Raw genomic sequence first — 18,406 nt, 5'->3', positions numbered from 1 at the left:
AACCGTTAACGAAAACGTTTTATAAAATTCCTGACTGCCTTGATTAGACCTTGAACACTCCTAGAGCTCAAATATGTTGGCGTTTGTTTACTTCCACTATGAAAACTTATAGCTTTTCGAGACACTCTTGACTTTTATTTATATTAGAAATTAGACGTTGGAAGAAGAAAAAATTACGAGCGGGGGCCCTCGGGGGCCGAATCGGCTCTTTTTTCGACTTTTTGCCCATTTCTGAGTCGCCGTGGATGATACTTTACACGTTTTATTATCTCGGCTGATTTACGATGTTGAATTATTTATTTGGGAAAGTATTTAACATTTTTTTCAAAGAAGTTGTCGCTATCGTTTCGACAAATCTACTCGCACCTTATTACATAATAGCGGGCTCGGAATTTTTCGTTGTAATTCCAGAAGCTTTCTGAGGTTTTAATGGGTATTCCTGGCTCGGTTTGGAATAATAAAGATCCTTTTTATAGATGCAAGAATTCGCTTACACATGCGGTGCGGACTAGTTTGAAACAACATTGGAAATAAATCAAATTCGCTAAAAGTGGAAGGAAAAAACGGTAGGACTTTACCCGAAAAAATGTGTCAAAAACTTGATTTGCCCAAGGTGGCGGAGCGGCTTGGAAGGTTTCCGAAACGACAATTAATCAAGGCAAAATATCTTAATTAACCTTAACTGTTGCTCTTGGATCTTCTCGTTCCTTTTACTTCATTTAGCGTTCTTAGGGACCAGAAACAGGAAGACGCTCTATTTATATTCCATCCAGTTTTGCTATTTTAGAACACAAAAAGGGCAAACACGGAAAAAGTCCGGTTGTCTACCGTGGGTACGTAATGAGGAAGAAGTCGATGAACATCGAACAGCTTAATTAGAAGTCGATCAGTTTTAATTTACCATAACGTACTTTTATTGCAGCGAAATTAGTTATGTTAAGTTATGTAAATCCAGTGCAAAAATAATTTTATGTTTAATAATGCAACTTGCAAAGCCCAACAAAGAATATGACTGGTTTACAAATTACCGTGGACTTGTAACAAAAATAAATTAGCAAATGTGTGAATAGTGCAACATTTAGCAACAGTTTTTTATTTAAAAAATTAATATTGACCTTTAACAAGTTTATCACCTGTCATGCGAGATCGATAAATTGAATGTTAAATCTGCACATTTTTTCTGACAGCTAGTTATAAATATTATGAATAAATTTGAAGTGCGGTTTAATATAATTGGGTGCTAATATAATTTAATTTTTTGAGAATGCCACACGTAGCTAATGTTATTTTGCATATCATTGTGTGAATTTCAGGAAGCGCTAATACTTGCCGTTATTGCTCTCTCAATATTTAGATTACATTTTGACCTACCTGTATCAACACACACATTTGTTTAGGTGCTATTCTATATTTGGAGAGTAATACGTAAAAATGCTGGTATGCGATAAAAACCGACTGTAATGATAGAGCTTGTAAAAGTGGTGTCAAAACTGTCAATCGTAGTCAGTCTATACCAAAAATATTTTCCGCCTATACTGTATAATTACATGGCCAATATTTAAAAAAAATCGATATAATTACAACTTTTAATTTAGAAGTAGCTTTCATTTAAAAAATTATTTTGAATTTTGCAAAAAATGTTACCTTTGCTCTATTATTTACCGATATCGCAAAAAAATTCTTAGAGTGGAAATATTTTGAGAGGAACACTAATCCCATTTCTGTTCTGTGATTCCTTATGGTTTATCCAACAGTATTTCATTTAGTCTTTCACGGTTTTTCTTTCATGTTTAAAAAAACAACCGTAATAATTGTTTGAGAATATATTATAAAAACGATGGTCAAAGTCTAAGTGACAGATTGTAGTGACTCAGCATATTTTCCTCTAGCATTACTGCTAGGTTTATAACTTTTATTCTTTATTTTGCAATGGTATCAAACGTTTATTGAGATATTCAACTGTGTTAAGAATTTTAATCATTGGGAATATATTTCTATTAAAATATTCAATTCGAAAAACAAAAAGTGTTAAAAATATGATTTGTTAATCGTTCCAGACCAAAATTCCGGAAAAATTCATACGAAAATTGAAAATTGAAAAATTGGGATTTTTGAAAAGTTGCCTCAGTTCTCAAAAAATACTGGAATTTAGATCACGAAGAACTGATTTGAAAAATATCAATTTTAAATGGTCCCTAGTCAAGATTTTTGAAAAATTCGGTTAGAAAATAAACATTTTTAAATATCTCAAAATTTCGAAAAACGATCAGAAAATTTATAAGGGGTATTAAAAAATTGAGACATTTGATTACCTAAAAATACACAAAAAATTGGGAATCTAAATCTCGACGAGCTGCTTCGAAAAATATCACGAGTTAACGGTAGTCGATCAAGATTTTCAAAAGAATCGGTCTGAATTTAAAATGTTTTAAATATAAGGAAGAGTATTGAAAAATTAAGATCTTTGAAAACTCGTCTAAAATTCCTCAAAAACTTTTGGAAAACAGATCTTGACGAGTTGATTCGAAAAATATCAATGTTTCCCCGTTCTAGATTTTTGAAAAATTCCATTAGAAATAGAAATATTTTAAATATCTCGAAATTTGGAAAAACTATCAAAAAAATTGAAAAATTCTGAGTTTTCAAAAGTTTCCTAAGAATCCTCAAAAAATAGTGGAATCACGAAGAGCTGATTTGAAAAATATCAATTTCAAATGGTCCCCTGCCAAGATTTTTGAAAAAATTCAGTTAGAAATTGGAATTTTTTAAATATCTCGAAATTTCGAAAAACGGTCAGAAAATTTATAGGGGGTATTGAAAAACTGAGACTTTTGATTGCCTACAATTCCTCAAAAACTTTTGGAAAATAGATTTTGACTAGCAGATTTGAAAAATATCAATTTTCCCCGGCCAAGGTTTTTGAAAAATTCGGTTAGAATTGGGAAATATTTTAAATAAGTATGCCGAAATTTGGAAAAACTATCGAAAAATTTAAAAATTGGGAGTTTTAAAAAGTTGCCTAAGAACCCTCAAAAAATAGTGGAATCACGAAAAGGGGATTTGAAAATTATCAATTTCAGATGGTCCCCGGCCAAGATTTTTGAAAAATTCCGTTAGAAATTTCGAAAAGCGATCACCTCATACAACTTATAAAGGGTATTGGAAAATTGAGATTTTTGTTTGCCTAAAAATACTCGAAAAAATTGGAATATAAATCTCGACGAGCTGCTTCAAAAAACATCACGAGTTAATGGTCGTGGAACAAGATTTTCAAAAGAATCGGTTTGAATTTTGAAATGTTTTAAATATAAGGAAGAGTATTGAAAAATTAAGATGTTTGAAAACTTGTCTAAAATTCCTCAAAAACTTTTGGAAAATAGATCTTGACGAGTTGATTCGAAAAATATCAATGTTTCCCCGGCCCAGATTTTTGGAAAATTGCGATAGAAATAGAAATATTTTAAATATCTCGAAATTTGGAAAAACTATAAAAAAATTGAAAAATTCTGAGTTTTCAAAAGTTTCCTAAGAGTCCTCAAAAAATAGTGGAATCACGAAGAGCTGATTTGAAAAATATCAATTTCAAATGGTCATCGGCCAAGATTTTTGAAAAACTCAGTTATAAATTGGAATTTTTTAAATATCTGGAAATTTCGAAAAACGATCAGAAAATTTATAAGGGGTATTGAAAAACTGAGACTTTGGATTGCCTACAATTCCTCAAAAACTTTTGGAAAATAGATTTTGACTAGCTGATTTGAAAAATATCAATTTTCCCCGGCCAAGGTTTTTGAAAAATTCGGTTAGAAATGGAAATATTTTAAATATGCCCAAATTGGAAAAACTATCAAAAAATTTAAAAATTGGGTGTTTTAAAAAGTTGCCTAAGAACCCTAAAAAAATAGTGGAATCACGAAAAGGGGATTTGAAAATTATCAATTTCAGATGGTCCCCGGCCAAGATTTTTGAAAAATTCGGTTAGAAATTTCGAAAAGCGATCAACTTATAAAACTTATAAAGGGTATTGGAAAATTGAGATTTTTGTTTGCCTAAAAATACTCGAAAAAATTGGAATATAGACCTCGACGAGCTGCTTCAAAAAACATCACGAGTTAATGGTCGTGGAACAAGATTTTCAAAAGAATCGGTTTGAATTTGAAATGTTTTAAATATAAGGAAGGGTATTGAAAAATTAAGATCTTTGAAAACTTGTCTAAAATTCCTCAAAAACTTTTGGAAAATAGATTTTGACTAGCAGATTTGAAAAATATCAATTTTCCCCGGCCAATGTTTTTGAAAAATTCGGTTAGAAATGGAAATATTTTAAATATGCCGAAATTTGGAAAAACTATCAAAAAATAAAAAAATTGGGAGTTTTAAAAAGTTGCCTAAGAACCCTTAAAAAATAGATGAATCACGAAAAGGGGATTTGAAAATTATCAATTTCGGATGGTCTCCGGCCAAGATTTTTGAAAAATTCGGTTAGAAATTGATATTTTAATAATATCTCGACATTTCGAAAAGCGATCACCTTATAAAACTTATAAGGAGTATTGGAAAATTGATATTTTTGTTTGCCTAAAAATTGTTGATTTGAAAAATGTCAATTTTTTCCCGGCCAAGATTTTTGAAAAATTCGATTACGAATAGAAATATATATTTTAAATATCTCCAAATTTGGGAAAAAATCAAAAAACGTATTGAGATTTTTGCTTTGAAAAGCACCACGTGTTAACGACCCCGGATCAATATTTTCAAAAAAATTAATTTGAAGTTTAATTTTCTGAAATATCTACTCTAAATCTCGGAAAATGGTCAAAACATACATATCGATTTCGAAGAGCTAATTTGAAAAATATCAATTTTTATGGTCCACTGTTAAATTTGCGAAAAATTCGATTGGAAGATGAAATATTTTAAGTATCTAAAAATTTCAAAACGTAGACAAAAAATTTCCATGGAGGGGTTTTGAAAAATTAAGATTTTTGGAAGGTTGCCAAAAAATCCTGGAAAAATTCTGAGATATAAACCTTGACGACTTGCATCGAAAAACAGTAATCGCGCATCAAGATTTTTGAGACATTCATTTCATTTTCTGAAATTTCGGAAAATGGTCAGAACCATGGAGAGTACTGAAGAATTAATTGAAAAATACTGAAAAATTCTGGTATATCTCGATTTGAAAAATCTTATTCTTTTATTGTCCCCGGCCAAGATTACCCTGCTGGGTAATAAATATTATTACTATTATTATTATTTTTCTAGATTTTAAAAACGTAATTGCAAGAATTTGAATGTTTGAGTTCCTGAAATATGCTGCAGATCAAATAAAGAATTTCTTTTAAAACATACCTACATTCTCCAAATATTCAACAACAACTGACAAAGGATTTGCAGAAGTGGACGTTTTAAATCGAGATCGTTTTACAAATTACTTATGTAGCAAAAAAACCTTTCGACAAATGTGGACAATATCCATTAGGTAGTACCTTTGTAGTCATCCGCCTAAATATAGGAGTATATGATAAAGACACACTTAACACATTTTGGTATTCGCCACATCAGAAGAAACCATATTTCAAAATCGTCAGTTGTCAAAAAATACCAAAACGCACTTTTATATTGAGACTTCTAATGGGTACTCTCGAAACATTCATCACATGGTTATTACGACCTGACGTTTTCAGCTGGTAACTAATTCAAAAATACTCAACCAAACTTATCCTTTCAGGTTCCGATTCTTTATTCTTCGAAGCCATTTCGGCACGATCTGCGCACAGCTGAGTACCGTCTGACCGGACATTAGTGCACGCTGGAGTTAAAAGTCAATTGAGGCCAAACGTCACTTTGCCCTACGCACCGATACACTCACGCGTGGTATTCAAGTCGAGCTCGTCCACTGAACGATGATTTATAGATGGTCGACGAAAAAACAGAATTGCCAGTGCGGTTTTTAAATTAACGCGATGGAAAAGACCTCAGGACAATTAACTTGCGATATTATTTTAGCAGAAGAAGCGAATTGCTTGCTTTTATGGTGATTTATTGGACGTGCCTGAGATACAAGCTAATCGAACATGAATGAAATTGTTGCAAAAATGGCTATAAATCAAGTGTGGGTCTGTTACGAGTGGACTGTGGGAAGGTCAGGTCAAAAATTCTGGAGTGAATGTCTTTGGTTTGTTTCGATAGGTTTTTCGGGGAAGGGGTATGTTTAAAGTATTGTATTAGTGAGGAGTTTTAAGGTTGAAATCAACAATTTTGGTAAAGTTAAGTCTTAGAAACCAAGTATCAAGGGATTTTTTTTATCGCAACCTTCAACATTTTTGATTGTCAAGTTAGAGTAGCACTAAACAGGTCAAAAAATTGATAAAAATTTTCAATGATTGTGGCATTCGAGACACGTTAATACAATGAATATTCATAACAAATTTAAAAGAATGAACTCTAAAATAACAAAAATGTGATGAGAATAAACTTAATACTGTTTTATGGATTTTTTACAAAAAAAGTGCTTGAACCCTTGAATCTTAAATACTGCTATGGGAAAATCGGTTTTTGATTTCCGTCTGACTGTCTGCTAGTTTACTAAACAGATAAAGTCGAAAACTAAGAAACTGTTGTTTTGTTGTCTCGATGGAAAAACGCTAACCAAACTTTGTCTATTCGTTCAGTCCAAATCCTTGTTAACATCGTCTCAAAATTTTGTTAATTAAATCTCACTCTAAAATTTATAGCATGACATTCTCCTCTACAAGCCAAATTTATATTGTATTCTTTTTATTTAAATTTTATTATGTTGTTTGAAACGGATTTAAATCAATTTTAATCGAAACTGAATCTTTGGAAAAATTTTAAATTAATACCAATTTAAAATTGATTCTTCTTTTCATAAGAATCGTTGCCGAATTTCAATCGAACCTTTGTTAAAACCAAGGATAAATATTGTTTTCATGGACATACCAGAATTTTTTGAACATTTTTAAGCAACTTTTCAAGATTCTCAATTTTTATGAATTTTTTGAAAGTTTCCCGGCATTTTTCAAAAACCGAATTTTTTACTACGAGTTTTTTATCATTTTTCGAGGTCTCTAGGCATTTAAAAAAATTCAGTTTCAACCGAATTTTTCTGAAATCTTGGCCGGGGACTCTTTAGTTCGTCGAGATCTATATCGCACAATTCTTGAAGATTTTTACTCAACTTTTCAAAAATCGCAGTTTTATTATCGCAGAAAATTTCGAGGATTTTTAAGCAACTTTTAAAAAACCTCAATTTTTCAGCTGAATTTTTTGAGCGTTTTCCGAAATTTCGAGATATTTCAAACATTTCATTTTCTAAAAAATCTTGGCCGGGGATCATTAAAAATTGATATTTTCCAAATCAACACGTTAACTTTACAAAAATCTCAATTCTTCAATACCGTCCCACGCGTTTTTTATAGCAACTCGTCGAGATTTATATTCCAAAATTTTTCGAAGGGTTTTAAACAACTTTTCAAAAATTTCAAATTTTTTATACCCCACCCTATTAATTTTTTGACTGTTTTTCGAAATTTGTAAAGTTGGCCGGGGACCATAAAAAGTTGATATTTTTAATGTTTCGATTTTTCAACTTCTTGATTTCCATTTTTCATTTTCCCGATTTTTTTATTTTAATTTTCTCTATTTTATATCACAATTTTTCGTTTTTTATTTCCTTTTATTTCTTTCGAATTTATAATCTTTCGTTTTTTGAATTTTTTAATCTTTGCTTTTTCAATTCCTCACTTTTCCAATTTTTAAAATTTTCAATTTTGCAATTTTTGCATTTTTCAATTATCCGAATTTCCAATTTCTTTAATTTTCAAAATTACGATCTTATAATCTTTCGTTTTTTTCAGTTTTGCACTTTTTCGATTGTTATTTTAGACTCTCAATTTTTAATTCCTTGATTTTTCGATTTTTCGTTTCTTCTATTATATTATTCAAGTTCTTGATTTTTAATTTTTAGATTTGTGAAAGTTTTCATTTCATAAGAAAGTTGTAAGATCAAAAAGTAAAACTCAAAAACCTAAAAAATCGAAAAAAAATGAAAAATCGAAAAACCGAAGAAACGACATTTTGCACTATCGAAAAAGTGGAAAATCAAAAATTATATTTCCAAGAAATGAAGAAACGAAAAATGTATACAATGAAAAACTAAAAAATTGGCAAAATATAAAAAAAATAATTAATCAACGAATTGGAAATCGAATCAAAAAATTAGAAACCCCAAAATTATAAAATCGAAAAATTATGGAATCGTCAAAATTATACAGTCGAAAAACTGTAACATTGGAAGCTCGAAAATTCAAAAATTCAGTATTGAAAAATTAAAGATCGAATAAATGAAAAACAATCTTTAATAAAACTCGAAAAAGTGCAAAATTGAAAAAATTGGTCGAAAGATATTTCGACAGAACTTCCCTCATTATAAACATTTTTTGCATTCTTTGTTTTCAGATAACCTATGTAAGTCTTATATTTTAAAAATCGAAACATTGAAAAACTAGAAAATCTAAATCCGAAAAGTCGAAAAATCCAAGATTGAGCAAACGAAATTCCAAAAACTGGAAAGATCTAAAATTTAAAAAATCGGAAAATTGAAAAATCCGGATGCTGGCTGAAACATTCCCAAAATTGAAATGTTAAAAACTGAGAAATTGAAAATTTGGAAAACCAAGAAATTGAAAAATCGAAAAACCAAGATGTCGAGAAATCGAAAAATTGAAGTATTAAAACTGAAAAATGTAAAAAGAAGAATAGAAAAACTGAAAAATCGAGAAAATAAAAAATCTAAACTGAAATCTCGAAAAACTCGGAAATAATAAACTGCAAAGTTAGGATGTCGAAAAACCGATAAATTAAAATTGAAAAATCGGAAAATTATAATGGGCATTACCGATAGTTTAAAAAAATCGAGACATCGAAGAATAAAAAAACTAAAAATTGGAAAATTGAGGAATTGAAAATCGAAAAATTGAAACTTCTATTAATCCAGAAATCCAAAGATTGAAAAATCGAAAAATTAGAATGTCGAAAAATTGAAAAATCCAGAAATTGAAAAATTCCCACAATCGAAATGTCCAAAAATTGAGAAATTGAAAACTTAAAAAATTATAAAATCGAAAAGCTTAAATGTCGAGAAATTAAAAAAAAATAGAAATCGGAAAATTGAAACATCGGAAAATTGAAATATCGGGAAATCGAAACATCAAAAGATCGAGAACTCGAAAAACCGATAAATCCAGAAATTTCGATAAGTAAATCGAAAAATCAAAAAATCGAAAAATTGAAAAATCCAGAAATTGAAAAATTCCCAAAATTGAAAAGTAGTTAAAAATTTGAAAAGTCGATCATTTGAAAAACTGAGAAATCAAAAAATCGAAGCACACATCAAAAATTAAAAAATAGGTAAATCGAAACATTAAAAAATTGTTAAAATCGAAAAATTAACATGTAAAAAAATGAAGAATCGAAAATTTGGAATATCGAAAAAATGGAAAATCGAAAAATCGGTAAATTGAATGGCCAAAATCGAAAAATTAAAAAAAATCGATAAATTAGAAAATAAAAAAAAAATAAATCCGGAAAAATTGAAACTACGAAATTTCTATAAATCCAAAAATCAAAAGATTGAAAAATTCAAAAATACAGGAATTGAAAAATTCCCAAAATTTAAAAGCTACACAATTGAGAAATTGAAAACTTGATAAAACTAAGAAATCGAAAAATCAAAACATTTTTAAATCGAAAAATTAAAATGTCGAAAAATTGAAAAAATTCGAAATAGCAACATTAAAAATACGAAAAATCGAAAAATCGGGAAACTAAAATTCGGTCCGGTACTTTCGGAGATTATCTGTCTGATAAAAATCCGGGACGGCAGACAGACGGACAGACGGACAGACGGACAGACGCACAGACAGACAGACGGACAGACGGACAGACAGTCGGAAGCGGGAGACCCATTTCTTCGTCTTCTAGGGGTCATGAAAGGTCGAGAAAATGTAAAAGTATAGAGTCGGCCGACGGACTCGATTACAATACTTCCTTTGCTTACGCTTGGGAAGTAAAAACAAAAGAATGTAAAATCGAAACATTGAAAATTAAAGAAATCGGAAATTTCGATAATTGAGAAATCCAAAAATTGCAAAATTTAAAAATTTAAAAATTGGAAAACTGAAAAACTGAAATATCAAAGATTGAAAAATTGAATAATTATTGGATTTGAAAACTTTTTCATTTCTTTAATTTTTAATTTTTCGTGACTGAATTTTTGATTTCCTCGAGAATTAATTTTTCAATTTTTCAATTTTACAATTCATTAGTTTTTCGATTCAATTTGCAATTCATCGATTCATTAATTTTTTTTTAGTGTTTCAATTTTTAGTTTTTCAATGCTTAAATTTTTCGTTTCTTCAGTTCTTTAAAGTGCAATTTTGGATTTCTCACTTTTTGGATTTCACAGTTTTTCGTTTCTTCAATTATTCCAAATGCAATTTTAGGTTTCCCACTCTTTCGATATTTTTGTTTTTCGAATAAAAAAAATGAAAAGTTTGCAAAATTGTAAAATTAAAATATCACAAATCAAGAACCTGAAAAATAGAAGAAACGAAAAATTGATAAATCGAAGGATTAAAAATTGAGAGTCTTTAATAAAAGTCAGTAAAGTGCAAAATTAAAATAACGAAAGATTGTAAAATTGAGATAGGTATTCAAAAGTAAAGAAATCGGAAATTCGAATAGAGAGAAATTCAAAAATTGTAAAATTTAAAAATTTAAAAATTGACGAATTGAAATACCAAACATTAAAAATTTGTATAATTATGTATTGGATTTGAGAACTTTCCCATTTCTTTAATTTTCACTACTGAATTTTTGATTTTTTCGATAACTAATTGTTCAATTTTTCGATTTTTCAATGTTACAGTTTTCCAACTCTATAATTTTGACGAGTCCATGATTTTTCGATTTTACAATTTTTGGGTTTTCCAATTTTTCGATTCGATTTCCAATTCATCGATTGATTATTTTTTTTTTAGTTTGTCAATCATTACTTTTTCAATGTATACATTTTTAGTTTCTTGAGTTCTTCGAAATGTAACTTTTGATTTCCCAATTTTTCGATATTGCAATTTCTCGTTTTTCCCAGTTTTTCCATTTTTCAATTTTTTTGGTTTTCGAGTTTTGATTTTTTGATTTTTCAACTTAAAAAATTTGAAATCAAGAACTTGAAAAAGAGAAGAAATGAAAAACTGAAAAATCGAAGGATTAAAAATTGAGAAGCTTAAATAAAAATCGAAAAAGTGTGAAATTGAAAAAAGGAAAGATTTTAAAAGGGAAATATTGTAAATTAAAGAAGTCGGAAATTTGGATAATTAAAAAAACCAAAAATTGCAAATTAAAAAATATGAAAATGGTAATTCGGCCAATGGACTCGATTACTATACTTCCTTGGCTCGGGAAGTAAAAATTGAAAAATCGAAAAACTGAAAATTTTGGAAGTTGAGAAAATTAAAAATTGAAAAAATTGAAGTTGAAAAAACGAAGAATTAACCGAAACATTGAAAAGAAAATGAAAAAAGGAAAAATTGTAACATCAAAAAATTATAAAATCGAAGAAAAAGGAAAAATTGTGATATCAAAAAATTGGTCGAAGGTAAATAAATGTGGAATTTTCAAAAAATTATAAGATCAAGTAGGTACTGGATCCAAGTCTGTACATTTTGGAAGTGATCGATTTGCACGTACCAGTACTGAGATGTAAGAGTTTTTTAAGTACTTTTACTTCTAGTACGAGTAGGAAATTAAAGTTTTTGTCCATCGAGCTTCGTCCGTCATCCCCAGAATAGTTATTGGAAGACCGATGACTATCTCCATACTCTAATTAGTTATAATTAATTCCATTTATGACCCACCTTTCGTCCAAATTCCCCACAATTTTTTCTTACGACACATTTATTTCCACAAAACCGAGCTTCTGTTGCTTTATTGCAAATTAATTCAAATTTGGCGGTTTCGTCTACATTCCGCGGATGTCACTGCAATCCTCCTTTTAAATAATAAACACGTCTATAAATTCTGCACGTGTTGTGTGAGTCTTCAAACGTACAGAACCATCCGAAGGTAACAGCGATCGTTATTGATATATTAATTGCCGGCGTTGGATCCTGTACACACAGATCGATCTACGAAGATTGAAATTTTATTACCCATTTTTGCTCACGACCTGTCGGAAAAAATCTTCGGAACACGTCATCGCCCATCAATCACGAATACAAGTAGTCACGACGCGATTTGTTTTACAAAATTGTATTATTAGGAGATCATGTGGGGTCCTCGGGACTCGTACGCGAAGAAGAATGAGGATAATAATTATTGCGCAAATCTTAACTGGTGCACGATTGTTAATAGTTATTGTCAATATTCAAGGCCGTTCGATTGTGTTGTTGGGAGAATCGATAATTTATCGAGGCAACTCTTCCTTATAATCAAGTTTCCAAGATGGATTGTTTCTTGGGATTTTCGGAACAAATTGGATTTGCATTTAGATTATGTCGTTCGGGATTTTTAGGTTGTTGTAATAATTGGTGCGTGTTTTTGGTGGGGGGTGAGGGAATTGTCATATGCTCAAATCAGATGTGGAAAATAAAAAAAATATATTTTTTTAAATATGTAAGTACATGAAACACAAAGTAGACATAGACCAGTTTTTTCTTACTAGATTTGTGTAGTTTTGTGCAATTTTTCCGAAACCTAGAGTATATTCTCTTACTCAATGTAAAAAAAGACTCTTGACGACATCCTAGAAGTCGGTTGGACTGAATTTTCAAAGGACATGAAAGAAATACAGTAACAAAGCGTTCAATTTTAAAGAAATAATGACTTGAATTTAATTAAAATTGCAACAGATATTTAAATTTAATATTTGGAATGTTATAATAGTGATTATTATTAAAGGTAACTGTCATAGATATAGTAAATTATATTGTCGGCTGGATCAAACGCTAAATTCCACCTACCGCAACAATTTATTTCCATGCCGTGTGGTGATAGTTTGTGGAGGTTTCCTGGAGGACTCGCACACCCACAACATTCCACTTCGGTGTAGTGTCTGTAGATATAAGTAAACGTTTTCTGGAGAAATGAGAGACCTACTATATATCATCTTCGTGTTAAATATTTTCCTCATGGTTCCGAAGAGTCATAATTGTTAACAGCTACAGATTTTTCCGTTTTATTTGGAACTACATTCATTCCGTTTTCCCAGTTTTGCCAAAATATTTTTTCAATCCTGTGCATGTTAAGGAACTTTCATTGTATTTATTTTTTGTGTTTTTACCACTTGATTCGTTAATTGTTCTCCATATTGTCTGCTGTTTATTTTCAGACTGATGACTTAATTCTGTTGCTTATGTGTTTTTTTCGCTTGTTCAATTTTTGACTGGTATTTCGTTTTCGTCCTTGCGATAATACTTTCCACCTGTTCATTATGGGCAAATTAGGCTTTCCAGATTAAAAGAATCGAGAGTTTTGGGGAAAAAATCAAAAGATGTAGATATAACTTTTTCGAATCTTCCATTTTTCTGCCTTTCGATTTGTCAATTTTGCGATGTTTGAGTTTACGATTTTTTGAATTTTTGGAATTTTCAATTTTTCAATTTCTAACGTCTCTAAATTTTAAAATTTTCGATCCTTAACTTTTTCGAGTAATCGGTTTTTTGATTTTCTCATTTATCGATTCCTCGACTTTTTAATGTTTTGTTTTTTCCGTTTTTCAATTTTTCAATTTTTCGATTTTTCCATTTTTAAGTTTTTCAGTTTCAGATTTTTCCATTTTTCAACTTTTAGATTTCTGAATTTTTTTATTTTTCGCTTTTTCGATTTTTTGTTGTTTTTCTTTTGCGATTTTTTTCAACATTTCAATTCTTCAAGGTTTCTTTTTTTCCATTTTTCAAATTTTCGATTTTCAAATGTAAAATTTTTGAATTTTTCGATATCTTAATTCTTCAGTTTTTGTAGTTTCGATTTCTCGATCTTTCGATTTTTGGATTTCGATTTTTCAATTTATCGAGATTTCAAGTTCTCGATTTCTTGATATTCAATTTCTCGAATTTTCAATTCTTCAATTACTCGAGGTTTCGATTGTTTTTTTAAATTTTTTCAGTTCTTAAATTTTTAACTTTTCGATTTTGACCTATTTCGAGTTTTCAGTATTTCGACTTCTTAACTTTACGGTTTCTCGATTTCTCTATCTTTTGAAATTTTAATTTCTCAATTTTCCGACCTCATGTTTTCGATTTCTGGATCTTTTGATTTTTATATTTCTCGATGTTTTAGTTTCTGAATTTTTCGATGTTTCTGTTTTTCAATTTTTTCGCAAAAATTTTCTCTTTTCAATTTTGGGATTTTTCAATTTTTCGGTTTTTAAATTTTCCGATTTTGAAAATAATTGGAAAATTGAAAACTTTTCAGTTTTTCGATTTCTCATTTTATCGAGATTTCGAGGTGTGGATTTTATGATAGTTCAATTTCTCGATTTTTCTATTCCTCAATTGTATGATTTTATTGATTTTTTTTTTATTTAAAATTTTCAATTTTCCAATTTTTAACTTTTCGATTTTCCGATTTTGACTTATTTCGTTTTCTGTTTTTTGACTTCTTGACTTTTCGGAGTATCGATTTCTCGATCTCTTGATGTTTAAATTTCTCAATGTTTCAGTTTTTGAATTTTTCGATGTTTCGGTTTTTCAATTTTTTTCTCAAGAATTTCCTAGTTTCAATTTTAGGATTTTTAAATTTTTCGGTTTTTAAATTTTTAGATTTTGAAAATAACTGAAAAATCGAAAATTCTTTTACCGAGAATTCAATTGATTTTTTATTGTAAAATTTCTCGATTTTTCAATTCTTCAGTTGTACGATTTTTCGATTTTCTTTAATTGTCTCAATTTTGCAATTTTTAACTTTTCGATTTTCTGATTTTGACCTATTTCGATTTCTCAGTTTTTCGATTTCTTGGCTTTTCGTTTTCTCAATTTCTCCATCTTTTGAAATTTTAATTTCTCAATTTTTCGACTTCATATCTTCGATTTCTCGATCTTTTTTCAAATTTCTCGATGTTTGAGTTATTGCATTTTTCGATGTTTCTGCTTTTCAATTTTTTGCCCAAAAATTTCCGAATTTCAATTTTGGGATTTTTCAGTTTTTCGGTTTTTAAGTTTTCCGATTTTGAAAATACGTAATTCAAAAATCGAAAATTCATCAGTTTTCGATTTCCCATTTTATCGAGATTTAGAGGTGTGGATTTTTGGGTTTTACAACATCTCAATTTTTCTAGGCTTCAGTTGTACGATTTCTCGATTTTTTTTCATTTTTCCAATTTTTCAATTTTGAAGCCTTCGATTTTGACCTATTTTGATTTCTCAATTTTCCGACTTCTTGTTCTCGATTTCTCGATCTTCTGATGCCTAAATTTATCGATATTTCAGTTTCTGGATTTATCAATGTTTCCGTTTTTCATTTTTTTCCCAAAATTTTCTCATTTCATTTTGGGATTTTTCAAGTTTTCGGTTTTAGAATTTTTCGATTTTCAAAAACAGTGAAAAATCGAAAAATCTTCAGCTTTTCGATTTCTCATTTTATCGAGATTTAGAGGGGTGGATTTGCACAATTTCTTGAATTTTCAATTCTTCAGTTGTGGGATTTTTCGAATTTTTTTTAAATATTTTCAATTTTTCAATTTTTAACTTTGCGATTTGCCGATTTTGACTTATTTCGATTTCTCAGTTTTTCAACTTCGTGAGTTTTCGGTTTCTCGATTTCTCCATCTTGTGATGTTCAAATTTCTCGATTTTTCAATTTTTGAATTTTTCAATGGTTCGGTTTTTCAATTGAAATGACGAAATTTTGGGATTTTTCAACGGTTCTTCAATTTTGCGTAAATTTTTCAATTTTTCCATGGTTATGTTATGGGATGTTTGAATATTTGGAGTTTTTCGAATTCTCGATTTTTTGGTTTTTCAATGTTTCTGTTTTCTAAATTTAGTTTTTTTTGATATCTCAATTTCTCTATTTTCAAAAATTTCGAAATTTTAATTTTTCAATTTTTAAAATTTTAGATTTTTCAATTTTTCGACTTTTTAAATTTTTGTTTTTACGAGTTCTGGATTTCAATTTCTCGATTTTACATTTTTGGAATTTTTCGATTTTTCGGCATTTCGATTTTTCGATTTTCTAATTTTTCAATTTTTCAGTTTTTAAATTCTTCGATTTTTCAATTTTCGATTTGTCGAAGTATCGATGTTTCGATTTTTTGATTGTTCAATTTGTTGATTTTTCTATTCTTCAATTTTTGAGTTATTCTATGTTATAATTTTTCGATTTCCGGATTTTTCGATTTTTCATGTTTTCTATTTCCCAGAACTTCGTCATTTTTCGATTTTTGGTGTTTCGATTTGTCGATTTTTTAGTAAGTACTTCGATTCTTCAATTTTTCGATATTTTAATTTTTCAATTTTTTAAATGTTAGGTTTTTCGATTTCTCGATTGTTCAACCTTACGCATTTTTATATTTCTCGATTTTTCAAGTTTTCGAATTCTCAATTTTTCAAAATTTCTATTTTGAGAACTTTTCAATTGTTGGATTTATTCAACTTTTCACCATTTTCATTTTGGGAACCTTTAATTTTATGGATTTTTCAGTTTTTCGATATTTTAATTATTCGACCATAAATATCAAGTAGACGTTATCTACTTTGATTTTTGAAAAGTTTTTGATCAGATAGATCACTACATCTTATTAAAAAAGTCCAGTGTTTTGCCTTCACTCAACCCTTACTAACTCGTATGAAGTAATTCCTTCTGGGAAGAGAATCGTTTGTTAAACATCGCAATTCCATATCGGATTCTTTTTCATCCGGGTTCGGTGTACCGCAAAATTCGACCTAAGGACCATTATTGTTTATCTTTTTTATCAACAAGAGTGGTTGATGTAATGTCCGGCTGCAAATTAGTCCTTGTTGTTGACGTGAAGCTTTTTCTTGAAATACAATCACTAAGAGACGTCATCAGAAGTAAAGGATAAACAGGAATTAGCTTACAAAAAATATTAAAATTAAAATAACCAAAATACAAAAGTTAGTGAATACATAATTACACAAATTATGCTGTCAACAGCAATCTCAATTTCTAACTATGGAATGAAGGGAACCATACAAGAAATACAAAATTAATTAAAGACATCTGTCGAGTGGAAAAATGTGTAGTTACCAAAAAATTAAAAATGTCTTTAGGAAAAAAAGCACATAAAGAGAAAAAACCAGAAGTGGGGATAACCATAACATAGAAAGATTTAAGAAATAGGTAGGAGGGAAGAAAGGAAACAGGTATTCACACAAATTAGTTTGGGATGTCTAACAACTTTATAAATTTCAACAATTTCAAAAAAATTAAGTGTGGGGCTTTTGTATAAAACATATAAGACTTTAACATTATTAATGTGATTGGCAAAATCTGAATTTGTGTTAATCATACCAGTGTTTAAATTTTGAATGACGAATTTATTGATTAAGGAAAATCAAAGACGGAGATAGATAGCAAAGCAAGGGATAGTTTGTGATTTGGAATTGGTATGGATTTATGGGAGAGTTTATGTTGATATAGGATTTTATAGAAGATTTCCATAACTAGGTATACGGGAAATTTATTATGGCGATTAATTTGTAGTGGCACAATAACACGTTGGTTAGCGGAGAAGATAAGCGGCTTCGTAGTCTAGTGGTCAGGATACCTGCCCGGCAAGCGGGTGACGTGTGGTTCGATTCCCACCGAGGCAGCAACATTTTTCTTCGCTTACCTTCAAGTTTAATGATACCAAGTTCACTCTCAAAGGCTTCAAGCCTTAGAGGAATGTGGAATAACCTAAAGAATAAGGAATTAAATGCTGCAAATTTTATTAAAGGATGGATAAAATTGATAAAATTTAGAAAAGAGAATTTTATTTTCTCTGTAAATTGAGCATTAGAGAAGATTTTTGTTTCAATATTGTTCATGAAAATTTCTGCTAAAAATGGAGATAGGGAAGATCCCATTGCTAAACCAATATGTTCTTCATAGAAAGTAGTGTTAAAGCTAAAGAACATTTGCAGTAGCAATTTACATTCGTAAAACCAACCGTCAAAACAAAATTTAATCTCCTCCAAATCGTTTTTCCACTCTGGCCCCCAACAACTGCCAAAAACCACGGCTCCCGATAACCACCTTCATTAATATGTATCCCATTCGGCCGCAACGATAATAATTTGAGTAATGTTTGTGGTTATTGGTAGTAAATGCACCAAGTTTATCTATGATTTGAATAAATAGCGCGTTGTTGGCAATGGAACGG

General features: G+C 29.6%; 1 non-coding gene across 1 annotated transcript; it reads left to right on the top strand.

Moving 5' to 3' along the window:
* Positions 1 to 17,782: 17,782 nt before the first annotated feature.
* On the top strand, positions 17,783 to 17,857 carry Trnaa-ggc (transfer RNA alanine (anticodon GGC)). Its single transcript has one exon. It is a non-coding gene; the product is annotated as a tRNA-Ala (tRNA).
* Positions 17,858 to 18,406: the final 549 nt, after the last annotated feature.

Source organism: Zophobas morio, unplaced genomic scaffold (assembly GCF_036711695.1).
Source record: "Zophobas morio isolate AGI-343-1 ecotype UQ-CSIRO unplaced genomic scaffold, CSIRO_AGI_Zmor_V1 ptg000017l, whole genome shotgun sequence".
NCBI lineage: Eukaryota > Metazoa > Arthropoda > Insecta > Coleoptera > Tenebrionidae > Zophobas > Zophobas morio.
Note: the sequence above shows the minus strand (reverse complement) of the source record. Positions and strands in the feature narration are given on the sequence as shown.